Source organism: Euprymna scolopes, chromosome 21, assembly GCF_053919585.1.
Source record: "Euprymna scolopes isolate OS-2025 chromosome 21, ASM5391958v1, whole genome shotgun sequence".
NCBI lineage: Eukaryota > Metazoa > Mollusca > Cephalopoda > Sepiida > Sepiolidae > Euprymna > Euprymna scolopes.
In genome coordinates, this window is record NC_136502.1 from 111,115,084 (window position 1) to 111,128,308 (window position 13,225).

The window sequence follows — 13,225 nt, forward strand, 5'->3', positions numbered from 1 at the left end:
ATAATAATAACGATAATGATAATAATAATAATAATGATAATAATAATAATAATAATGATAATAATAATAACGATAACATTAATAACGATAATAATAATAATAATGATAATAATAATAACAACAATAATAATAACGATAATAATAATATTAACAATAATAATAACAATAACAACAACAATAATACTAATGATAATAATAATAATGGTAATAATAATAATGATAATGATAATAATGATAATAATAATAACAACAATAATGATAATAATAATGATAATAACAACAACAACAATAATAATAATAATAATAATGATAATAATAATAATAATAATAATAATAATGATAATGATAATAATGATAACAATAATAATAATAATAATGATAATAATAATAATAATGATAATAATAATAGTGATAAAAATAATAACAATAATAATAATGATAATAATAATAATAATGATAATAATAATAACAATAATAATGGTAATAATGATAACAATAATAATAATAATAATAATAATAATAATAATAATGATAATAATAATAACAATAATAATAACAATAATAATAATAATGATAATAACAACAATAATAATAATAATAATAATGATAATAATAATAATGACAATAATAATAACAATAATAATAACAATAACAACAACAATAATCATAATGATAATAATAATAATAACAATAACAACAACAATAATCATAATGATAATAATAATAATGATAATAATAATGATAATAATAATGATAATAATAATAATAAAATAATAATAATAATGATAATAATAATGATAATAATAATAACAATAACAACAATAATAATAATAATGATAATAATAATAATAAATAATAATAATGATAATAATAATGATGATAATAACAATAACAACAATAATAATAATAATGATAATAATAATTAAAAAAATAATAATGATAATAATAATGATAATAATAATAACAATAACAACAATAATAATAATGATAATAATAATGATAATAAATAATAATAATAATAAAGATTATGATGAAAGATGTAAAATAAAATTTAAAAAATGTCTCACTTAACGAAAAAAAGGTGAAGAACTTTCAAATGACATTACGAGTCTCAATATTCAGACAATCAACAGAAGAAACGAGGGTGAAAAAAACGAAATAAAATTTGTGAATTCGTTTTTCTTCTCAACATTTATCCTATTTTATTTTTATTTATCAGTTGAGAGGAAAACAAAAATAATTAGTTTAGCAGACTGTCCTCCACCCCCTCCTCCTCCTCCTCCTCCCCCTCTCACCTCTCCTCCATGCGATTGCAATTTTTTGACAAATACAGGGTAGAGAATAAACATCTCTTACTTTCAAAAGCAAACACTGCACTGGCTGTCATAGCAGCATTAAAGGTGCCAACACAATCTCATTTTCTTTATCAACTATTTTATTTACATTATTTTTAGGAGATTAGAACGTTAAACACAAGGTCAAGAATTGGTTTGATGGAAGCTATAGTAATGTCACTAAACAGGGTTTGTGGGTGATACGAGAAAAATAAGGCTGTGGAGGCATTCAAAATATTTCTTATCTTTAAACATTATTACATGAGGAGTCATTTCGAGTGTTGTATATTGGTTGAAATTGGAATGGAGATGATATATTAAAACGTGTCATGTGTTGTCTAGTGGATGTAAGATATTGTTCTTTTAACAGACAGATAATAAACGTATAAATCGTATGTATGTTGTTAGCCAGAGGACATGATATTGACGTGTAAACTGAATCATGTTGTATCAGACTTATCGCACGGGATATTTTTACAGTTCATATGTAAGAAGAATAATATATGCTTCATACCTTTTGTTTTCTTGAAGAGTTCTTCTGTATCTTCCCGCTGTTCTGTGACAACCATGAAGCGATCCGCACCATATAATTGAGACATCTGTTCTTCTTTGTGAAAACCATAAAACAACTCTTTATATTTTTATAATATAAATTTATTAAAGTTGTCTCAAATGGTTTTCACAGGATCTGCAGTTTCTACATTTTCTGTTCATACAGCTCGCTACCAGCTCTCTGTCCACCCTTGTCTACGTCTCTCTGCTCTGGTGGTCAATCCTCAACTCTCTGAATCTCCCCAAAACTAAGTACATCACGTGTTCTCTTACGTCACGTAATTACGTGTCTCATACCAATCTAATCCACCTAGTTATTTGTTTATTCAAAACCAAAATAATGTTTACATATATTTTCTATTTTCGCATTCTTTTTGCGATCCACACGTCAATCATTTATTACCCAGTTTCATTGTTTATTCTTCTTATCATAATAACTGATCCAGCGACCACCCGTCGCTCAAATCAATTAATAATAATACAATTTTTTTTTACCATTGCTCCCGCTTGTCACAGTTAACAGATACTACGCTATGATCACAGCCTAAAGGATCATAACATTACACGTGTAAAAAGGTCATTTATTTTATCCATCGAAACTCGGGAAATGTACGATTAATATGTGTAAACATTGCATGAAAAATATTCAAGATGGCTATCAACCAAAATTTCGTAGATTAAGTAGCAGTATTGACCTTGCAATCAAAAACCAAGTTCGAGTAAAACGGAACGAACCGAGGCAAACCTGACAAGTCAAAAAATGACAATGAAACAACTGTTATTAATATCTCTATCAGTAAAAAAAAAAATTACAAAGAAAATAATTTAAACGACTTTTTTTTTTATTACTTTACAAAATATGTTTTCATTTTAAATTTAAAGAAATTAAATTAAAAATTAAAGTTCTTAATTATAAAAAAATTAATTTAAAATTCTTAACTATAAAAAAAAATTTAATTTGAAATACTTTTATTTTAAAGTGGTTTAAACTATTTTTCATTTTTCTTTTTCAAATGTCTCGTTACATTTCAAGAACAAAAGACAAAGCCACTTTGCATGAAACATTTATTGCATGCGTTATCTTGTTATTGGGTTGACCACCATTGTCATCAGGTTTAAACCCATGTGACTTTTTCCTTTAGAGATACCCAAAGCAAAACAACAACAAAAAAATATCCAACATCTTCCTCGTATTCTTAGATTTAAAAGAAAAGATCAAAGAGGAAGCCGGCACAATTCCACATAATATGATACAAATTTATGAAGGACTTTCGGGGAGAAAAAAAAACGCCATCAATGTATTACTAATATCTATTATTATATTACAGAGTAATAAATAAACATTTATTTTCCCAAAGTTATTTCTCTATATAATTTAATCACACAAAATACATGCTAAAATGTTCTTTAGTACTGGGATTGAGTTATATTTGAAAAATTATATTTTAATTGTTGTAATTATCTGCAATTTGCAATCGACTCACTAATTGACCTATCTCTCTGATAGGCTTATAAGAGTAGTCGTTGATGGGCAGAAATCAGAAACTCATAGTATCAATGCTGGCGTCTCTCAAGGTTTCATCCTGGGTCCAACTCTCTTCTTGATCTTCATCAAGAATCTCCTAAATCACATTCTTAGATCATTCGTAGACAAACGACACCACAATCTATGGCAACCCTTCAAAGACCAACAATGACCAAGATCTCTCTGATTCTCTTTTTTCTGATATTGAGAACGTGGTGCAATGGGGAAAAATGTGGCTGGTTAATTTTAATGCATCAAAATCTCAGCTTCTATCCTTTCAGCATAATCGCTCTGACTCCAATCTGAAATTGAAATGAACGACTCTCATCTTGGGGAAGCTTCATGTCTTGACAAGCTTCTCTAACTGACCTTCATTCCTGATCTGAAATGGAACACGTATATCAAGTCTGTTGCTAAGATTGCTAGAGAAATAGTTGAATCACTCCACTGCTCCAGTAGATATCTCACTGTTCATGCAATCCTCTATCTGGATATCCTAAGTAGGTATGTGCTAAAATGGAATACTGCTGCCACATCTGGGCAGGAGCTGATCAGCACATTCTATCCTGCCTTGATATTCAAAACCGGCTTCAAAATCTCTCATGTGATGTCCTTTTTTCTTCCCTGCAACCTCTTTCTCTCAGAAGAGACGTTGTCAGCCTGTCTCTGCTTTATCGTTATTTTCATAGCAAGTGCTCGACTGAGTTCCAGTCTATGGTTTCTCCTTGCGAAACTTTCACAAAAACCACTAGCTACAACCACTATATACAATTTCTCACACTCTATCTGTGCCTAAATCTAAACGCAGATTCCATGAATAAAACTTCTTCCCCAAAACTTCCTGCTTGTGGAACACTGTTCTGCTGGCCTGCTTCCTGGTTGAATACAACATGGTATCCTTCAAATCCAATGTAAACAAGTTCTTGTAGAGCCGTCCCCATAAATAATCACATTCTACCCAATCTGCACTATTAACGCTTTCTACACTATCATCTTACATTCATTAACTATTATCCTCGATGCGCCTTCCGGCCTTGATAAGTGGTGGCTCCCAAGTAAAAAAAAAATCTCTTTCTAAGTTTCTATCTAATACTCTCATCCCCTCTCACTAGATATTATTTAGACATTTTATACAGTTTCTATAACTTTCGCTTCTGTTACCCTTTATCGTCTTTCTTTCTGTATTTATTAGCAGTAAAAAGACTGGAAGAGTCCATTATAAACTAAAATAAATATTACCATAAATATTAAAAATATTTTATAGTTTGGACTTGAAAACAAATATATATATTATACTAAATACGAGTTAATTAACGTCTGTTTCGCTAAAATAGTTTTGCGATATATTTTAATGACATTTAATTATACTATCATTTCTTTTAGACGTATTATTTATTGCACAGTGTTTTACTGCTCAAGTTAGTTCATGACACGATTTCAATTTTTTTTCCGGTCACCATAGCCAACAGAGTCTAGGTCATTGTGTAACAGAGTGCAGACGCATGCATGGAAACAGCAGCAGCAGCATTAGCAGCTGTACGACAGCCAACATGTCCAAATAATCAAGCCATATGCGAAGTGACGTCACAGCAAGGAAGAAGGAAAGAAAAAATTACCCTGAGAAGGACAGAAATAGACTGTTAGATATGTGGGTCGAGAGTGACAGGGAAAACCGTGTTCTAAACATGGCCGGACAAAGACAGTGTACCATGTGTTTGACACGGCAGAGTCTTATTTAGCACATTAGAGTAGAGAAGACTTTTGAATAAGAGGTTGATTGATTGGTTGGTTGGTTGATTTGTTGATTGGTTGATTGGTTGGTTGGTTGATTTGTTGATTGGTTGGTTGGTTGGTTGGTTGATTATTTTTGCTTTACAGCATATCAACCCTTTTCAAGTTATTTGTTTTTTTTCAATTCTATTTCTATTACACCCATAGTTGGGACCCTAACAGGTACTACCACTCTGGGTCAAAGTGGACCTGGGAGCAATGGCAATTAAAGGGTGGCTCCACACTCCCCAAAGCCCGCAAGCTGGGGCCTCATCATCGGATATAGTTTAAGGTCATATCCAGGACCTTGAATAAGAGACAATGCTTTATCCTAGAAGTACCTGTAAATAAATGTCTGTTTATCAACCGGAAACAAAGAATGCCAAATTCTTTTCTTTGTCTTTGTTTCCTTGCGACTGTTCACATACGTGTGAATCCCGAGTGTTGACGTGTACGTGTTCCCTGTTGACTGAGATATTGCCCTGACATAATCACGTAGACATACCGGTTCTCATTAGCTCACTGAAGTTAAGAAACTTTAAGCCTGGTCAGTATCAGATGGGTGACCAATTTGGAAATTCCAGGTGCTGTATTTAGAAGAACATCGAACCACCCTGCAAGAGCTGCAAAAGCCTAACCTCATCTCTACTAATGCGGGTATATAGGCGATAGGGGACTGCTTGTGAATTTCATACTCCCATGAAACTCCCTCTTTTGGAGAAAGTCGGTTTAACCCAACTATTGTCGTTATAGTCTTGTGCCCACCCTTCCAAGCTTTGCCTTCTCGCTTTAAGAGGAGGTTAGTTTATTGCCTGAGGTGCTCTTACCAAGAATACCGACTGGCCAGACAAGTTTTGTAGGCCAGGGCTCTTCCTTTCGGGTGCTAATTTTTCAAATTACACTTTCTGACTCTTGTGTCACATCATCTCGATATTGGAGGAAGATGAATAACTACATTATTTTAACACTTGATTCAGGGGTGGAGGTGGGGGAGATAAAATATGTTCTGTTGTTATAAAACCATCGTCTCCCGCATAAATTTCTCTTTTGAAGTTTTTTTATTTACCAGAGATTCGTCACTTATCAAGGCTCAAAGGCTACAAAAGGATAAGGACTAATGAGTGTACAGTGGTCACTGGGATAACAGCTAAGTGATCGTTAGTGGTGGAAATTGGCCAGAATTTGATTATTTAAGAGGACGGCTCAACATGAACTTGTTTACATTAGACTTGAAGACAACCATTTAAACTTCTTTTTTTTTACATAGGTGTCACCACTTATCAAGACCCGAAAGCCACTCGAGGATAAAGATTAAAGAGTAGTCACTGGGATACAACAGCATATTAATAGCTAATGGTGGAAATGGAGTAGAAATTGATTATTTGTGGGGGGGGGCGACTACACAAGAAGTTGTTTACATTGGACTTGAAGACGACCATGTTTAAATTAGAAGTTTTATTTAATCCATTGAACTGGAGGAATTATTTTCCTTGGTATTTCGTTATATTTTCCCCTCTTAGTTCGGTTTATCCCAGCATCACTGGGGACACTGACTTTTACTAAGGTTGCTTCTTTCTCCTTCGTATGACTATGTTAGGCTTAATAGCTGTTTTTTCTATGTATGCAACTGTATGAATTATTTTCAAATGATATCAAAGTAGAATAAATAACGATAGAGGTTGTGACCCAACGGGTCACGAGTACGTCAAGTGTCTCTTTGCATTTCAATAACAACAAACAAAGACAGTTTTCCATTCGAGATTCTGCTTGCAACCAGGCAAGTTGAAGGCAGCCAATCTGTTCTCTTTTTCTAATATAAGTTGCTTCGTAAATATCATGAAAGGAAGGCTGCCATTGTGCGTGTTTTGCTAGAATGGTATCGTTATTTATTTGGTGGTAGATGTTTATCCTAAAAAAAAAAAAAAAGAGAAGCCTTTTTCCTCCGTGTCCGCGTTGTTATTAACATTGGTGGAAGAGAAGGGGGGGGGCACTGTGAACCCCCGGCATTGTTGTGCTCTATTTTTTTTTTTTTTTTCAGTTTGATGTCTTTGAGACCCAAGGCACACTTCATTGCGTCTCAGAGATACAGTAAAAAGAATTTGGGAGAAAGAGAGGGGGAAAGGTGTGTGTGTGTGTGTGTGTGTGTGTGTGTGTGTGTGTGTGTGTGTGTGTGTTAGAGAGAGAGAAAGAGAGAGAGAGAGAGAAAGGGGAGGAGATAGGAAGAGAAGACACGGGCGGAATAGAGTGAAGTAAGTGATGAATGAATAGCCCCGGGCACTCGGGCCCCTTTTTCAATCTATCTTTTTGGGGGAACTACCTATCTCTTTCTTCCTCTCTCTCTCTTCTTAACCTTGCTCTCTTTCTTTCTTTCTCTTCCGACCCCTCTCTCGCTCGCCTCTGTTCTTGCCCTCCTGCCCTCACAAATCCTCACCAGAAGGTTGGTTGCAAAGATGCTTTGGCTATTATCGATTGCCTCATCTTCTTTTGAAGATATTTTTTGGAGGTTGATTTTTTTTTTGTTTGTTTTATTAGGGAAATAATTTTTTACCGTCACTCATATTGTGAGAAAGATTGATTTTATCTATTTTCACAATAATAAAACAGTTTTTGACATTTTTCATCGTAATAGTTATTATTGATTCTATTTTCTTAGTAGCTAGCCATTTTTTTTTACATTTCTAAATCCCTCAAAAAATAAAAACATCGAAAAAAGTCATCAATAACAGTATTATCACATGTATCTAGGTATCTTTATAAAAAGATACATTTTCAATTCAGGGTATTTATACCCTGTAAAAAAGGCAATTTATTTATCTCCTTTCCACGGCTGGAAGATATGACACAAGGGTCAGAAAGTGGGATTGAAGAGCCAGTGCCACCGATGAAGAACACTCTCTCCTGCAAAAAAAAAAAAAAAAATGCCTGGGCATCCTCATCGGCATTCCCCAATAGATGTACCTAAGCCAATTAGCAATAGACTAACCTCCTCTCACAGAGAGAAGGCAAAGCTTGGGAGGATGAACCTCCATACCGCAGCCAACTGTGGAGGGGGGGATTTCATAAATGGCCTAAACTCTATTGGCTTTAGAGCGCAGGGCTTCAAAAATGTTAAAACAACAGTAGCTGTGCAACCATACGATTCTCTCTGAATAGTTAAATGGGATTGGTTGTGAATGCGACACATATAATAGGTACCATATCATCGTCATATTGGGTTTAACCGTTCATTTTAAATGCTGGCATTTGTTGGGCGATTTTTACAAATTGACTTTCAAACCAATTAATCTCTGGACAGGTCTTGATCTTTTTTCACCCTCAATTATAGTACAACTTCTAAATATTTCTTTTCTCAAAACTGTAGGTTGTGAAAACTGTAGGTTGTGAAACTCGTCAATTCTTTCCCTCCTACTTATTTCCTTGGTCTTTTTAAGGCTAAGATCTTTGCGATACTTATCTTCATTACTTTTTAGCTCCTCATATCGTGGCTTCATGGCTAGTCTCAAGCGACACCCCCCCCCCCCAAAAAAAAAAACGAATGAAAGGAACGTTTTTATCACTTCCTTCCATGGATACCATGACCTTCCTCTGAAAACTGTTCGAAACACAAGAACTCTTATCCATTCTTTCAACATGGCCATAATAATCTCTACTTATATATAGAAAGCATTGTGTCTGTGTGTGTTCGTTTCCTATAGACTCCAAAACGACTGAGCCAACATTTTTTTAATTTTACACAAATGTACTTTGTATTTGGAAATGTTCTTGGATAGCTTTTGTATTAGAATGCCCCAATATAAGTATCGATAATCAAAAACAATCTGATCAAAGGAGTAACAATCTGATTTGGATCAAAGTTAACACCCTTATACAGCCTAATATCACGAGTGCATTTGAAAATATATATATATTATTCCTTAATTGGAATTTATTTTTTTGAGATGAGCATTATATATTAATTTATTTTTATTTCGGACTATTAGTCTCATCTTTATTAGTTGTTTTTTTTTTTTTTAATCTTTTTTATTGGTTTGTTTATTCACAACGTTTCGGCCAACTATTCCTCTGGCCTTCATCAGATGGTAACCGCGACAGATAGGAACTTCGAATCTCCTAATTGCATTTTCAGCAATCACTGTCATCCGTAGTTGTTGTCATCTCACCACATTTTGACCAATTAACCTCTGGCATGCTTTGGGTGGGATGAAACCGCTATCTTCAGACAATGCCCATCTGGAACCGTAGAGATTCAACGTCTCTATCAACTGTGCCACGGGCCCCGAAGGGCGATCAAGGTTGGATTCTTTGACTTTATAAATCCACGTTTATTTATTATCTGATCTTCCATAGTCGGGTCCGTACCGATTGGTATATATATATATTATTCCCTACTTGGAATTCATTTTTTGAGATGAGCATTATATATTAATTTATTTTTATTTTGGACTATATCGGAATAACATATATATATACCAATCGGTACGGACCCGACTATGAAAGATCAGATAATAAATAAACGTGGATTTATAAGATCAAAGAATCCAACCTTGATCGCCCTTCAGGGCCCGTGGCGCAGTTGATAGAGACGTTGAATCTCTACGGTTCCAGATGAGTATTGTCTGAAGATAGCGGTTTCAATCCCACCCAAAGCGTGCCAGAGGTTAATTGGTCAAAAATGTGGTGGGACGACAACAACTACGGATGGCAGTGATGGCTGAGAATGCAGTTAGGAGATTCGAAGTTTCTATCCGTCGCGGTTACCACCTGACGAAGGCCAGAGGAATAGTTGGCCAAAATGTTGTGAATAAACAAACCAATAAAAAAGATAAAAAATAAACAACAACTAATAAAGATGAGACTAATAGTCCGAAATAAAAATAAATTAATGCATTTGACAAGTTTTATCATCGCATAAGCAGAAGGGCACAGCGTATAAAATCAACATTAGGTTCTTTGATATGACAGGGGCGCATTTGGACTGAATGATTCTGTTTAGAGCACAACTGAATCATAATACTTGACTTTACATAAAAAGTTTATAAAATCAACAGTAGGTTCTTTGAGAAGACAGGGGCGCGTTCACGATGAATATTTCTGTTTAGAGCACAACTGAACTAGGATACTCGACTTTTGCATTTTAAACCTTAATTCAAGCCATTATATAAAAATAATTAAATAAAATCTACAGTAGTTCTTTACAGTGCAATGTAGACTACAATGTATTGTGAACTAAGTAACTATGTGGTGCCATGTGTGCTTCCTCTCAGTGCACCACGGTGGGTCCCTGATTAGAGCAAGCAATCAATCAATTTGGTTGAAAAATGATCGATTTCACTAATTTCGATGATAATAAAAGTATTGATCGTGTGGAAAATTCTTTGATCATTATTCAACCCAGGCACCGTCGAGTCTCCCTGCTAGAATGTAATAACTGAAGTACCCATTAATCATCATCACTTCTAAGATTTGTTTTCATAATATTTAGTTTTCAAAAGAGAGGTAATTTTCCGTTTCGATTTAAACAAAATGAGATGCAAGTCTATAAATGGTCCACAAGTAATCTTTTTTACTATAAAAATCCGAAAAAAAATCTTTATAATGTACGTACTTGTCACTGCATGAAAATGTCATATTCCAAAAATTACGTAAATCGATCAAGTAGTTTTTTTTTATTTAAGAAAATCAAATATTATGAGATATTTTATTGAAGAAAAACTTTACACCATCTTGTTTTTGAATGATACACTGCTAGCGACACCTATTGGGAATGTTTGGAATATAAGATCGGCAAGGGGCAGACAATCGACTGTCCACGCTATAGAAAAAAAACTTGGAAAATTAAGACATTTATAAGTTTTTGAGGATGTTGAAAATTAAAATAACGTTTAAAATTCCAGCAAACGAGTAGTTTCCAGGATATGAAGAATTTTACGTAAATTGAGCACCCACACATTGACGCTCCTCCAACAAAAATTCGGCAAATGTGTATTTCAGCGGCGTAAATTCAAGTTTTACACTAGTGGTGGCCATAAAGTGGGTGATCATTATACGTTAAATTATTATAGAAAAGTGATCCCGCACTTTCTTTAAACTAACATTTCTTCATATCTTGGAAACTACTCGTTTGCTGGAATTTTAAACGTTATTTTCGTTTTCAACATCCTCAAAAACTTATAAATGTCTTAATTATCAAAGTTTTTTTCTATAGCGTGGACAGTCGATTGTCTACCCCTTGCCGATCTTATATTCCAAACATTCCCAACAGGTGTCGCTAGCAGTGTATCATTCAAAAACAAGATGGCGTGAAGTTTTTCTTTGATAAAATGTCTCATAATATTTGATTTTCTTAAATAAAAAAAAACTACTTGATCGATTTACGTGATTTTTGGAATATGACATGCAGAGACAAGTACGTACATTATAAAGATTTTTTTCAGATTTTTATAGTAAAAAAGATTACTTGTGGACCATTTATAGACTGGCACCCAAAATGACCGCAATTTTGCACCTTCTAAAATGATTAAAGTTGTTTTGTTTAAATAATTCAGTAATATTCAGGTAATTTTGACTGCATAATTTGGAAGCTAACATTGTAACTTACTAGAATTGACAAAAAATCAGTAGAAACCATTGTTTTTTTTTATCTGAAAATTCCATTTAGTGACTACAAAATTTTGTCCCAATAGTGTAGAAGCGCCAAATATTCTTCTATTGTTGTATATGTGCGTGGATGTTTCACATATAATAAAACAATTCATTGACACGACATGACATGACACGACAATCTATGGCAACACTTCAAAGATCAGCAATGACAAAGATCTTTCTGATTCTCTCTCTTCTGATCTTGAGAACGTGGTGAAATGGGGAAAAAGGTGATTGGTTAATACCAATGTATGAAAAACCAAGCTTCTCTCTTTTCATCATAATCGCTCTGATCCCCATCACACCTCAATTGAAATGAATGGCTCTCATCTTGTGGAAGCTCCATGTCTTGACAAGCTTCTGGGACTGACTTTCACTCCTAATCTGAAATGGAACACATATATCAAATCAGTTGCCAACATCGCTGGAAAGATGGTTGGATCATTCTACCGCTCCAGTAAATATCCCACTGCCGATGTGATCCTCTATCTGTACAAGAGCCAGGTGCGCCCTACAATGGAATACTGTTGCCACATCTGGTCAGGAGCTGCTCGGCACGCCCTATCTTGCCTTGATAAAGTTCAAAATAGGCTTTGAAACCTAGTAGGTGATGCCTTTTTTTTCTTCGCTACGACCTCTTTCCCACAGAAGAGATGTTGTAAGCCTGTCTCTTCTCTGTCGCTATTTTCATGGTAAGTGCTATTCTGTTCCCACTTGCAAAACTTTCTCAAAAAATACTCAACTAACTACAATCACTCCTGACCTTTACTCCTGATCTGAAATGGAACACGTACATCAAGTCTGTTGCCAAGGTCGCTGGGAAAATGCTGGGATCCTTCTACCACTCCAGAAGATATCTCACAGCTGATGCAATTCTCTATCTATATAAAAGCCAAGTACATCCAAGGATGGAGTATTGCTGCCACATCTGGGCAGGAGCTGCTAAAAACAGCCCCCTATCCTGCCTTGACAGAGTACAAAATAGACTTTGTGGCTTAGTGGTGGATACTCTTTTCTCTTCCCTGCAACCTCTCTCCCACAGAAGAGACATTGTGAGCCTGTCTTTGTTTTATCGTTATTTCCATGGCAAGTGCTCATCTGAGTTCCAATCTCTAGTCCCGCCTTGCCAATCTTTCACGATAAACATCCGTCTAGCTGAAACCACTGTCAATAATTTCCCCTACTCTTTATCTGTGCCTAAATCAAAATGTAGATTCCATGAACAAAGCTTCTTTCTTAGAAGTGCACGCCTGTGGAACTCTCTTCTGTTTGTTTGTTTCTCACCTGACTACAAGTTGGATGTCCTCAAGTTCAACATAAACAAATTCCTGATGAACCGCCCCCTTAAATAGGACACTATCAAATCTCCAGTACCAACGATTACTACGATACTATCCCATTG

The 13,225-nt window shown here is 34.4% G+C and overlaps 1 protein-coding gene across 4 annotated transcripts in view; it reads right to left on the reverse strand.

The window, feature by feature from the left end:
* The window catches only part of LOC145242985 (protocadherin beta-16-like), a 470,505-nt gene that overhangs the window by 113,562 nt on the left and 343,718 nt on the right, over window positions 1-13,225 (reverse strand). The window contains exon 1 of one of the 4 annotated variants that reach the window (XM_080106105.1): window positions 1,849-2,104. The exons of the other annotated variants lie outside the window; for them this stretch is intronic. The gene's annotated coding sequence lies outside the window, so the exon portion shown is untranslated. Of the gene's footprint in view, window positions 1-1,848; window positions 2,105-13,225 lie in introns of those variants that run through there. 4 annotated transcript variants of the gene reach the window in all.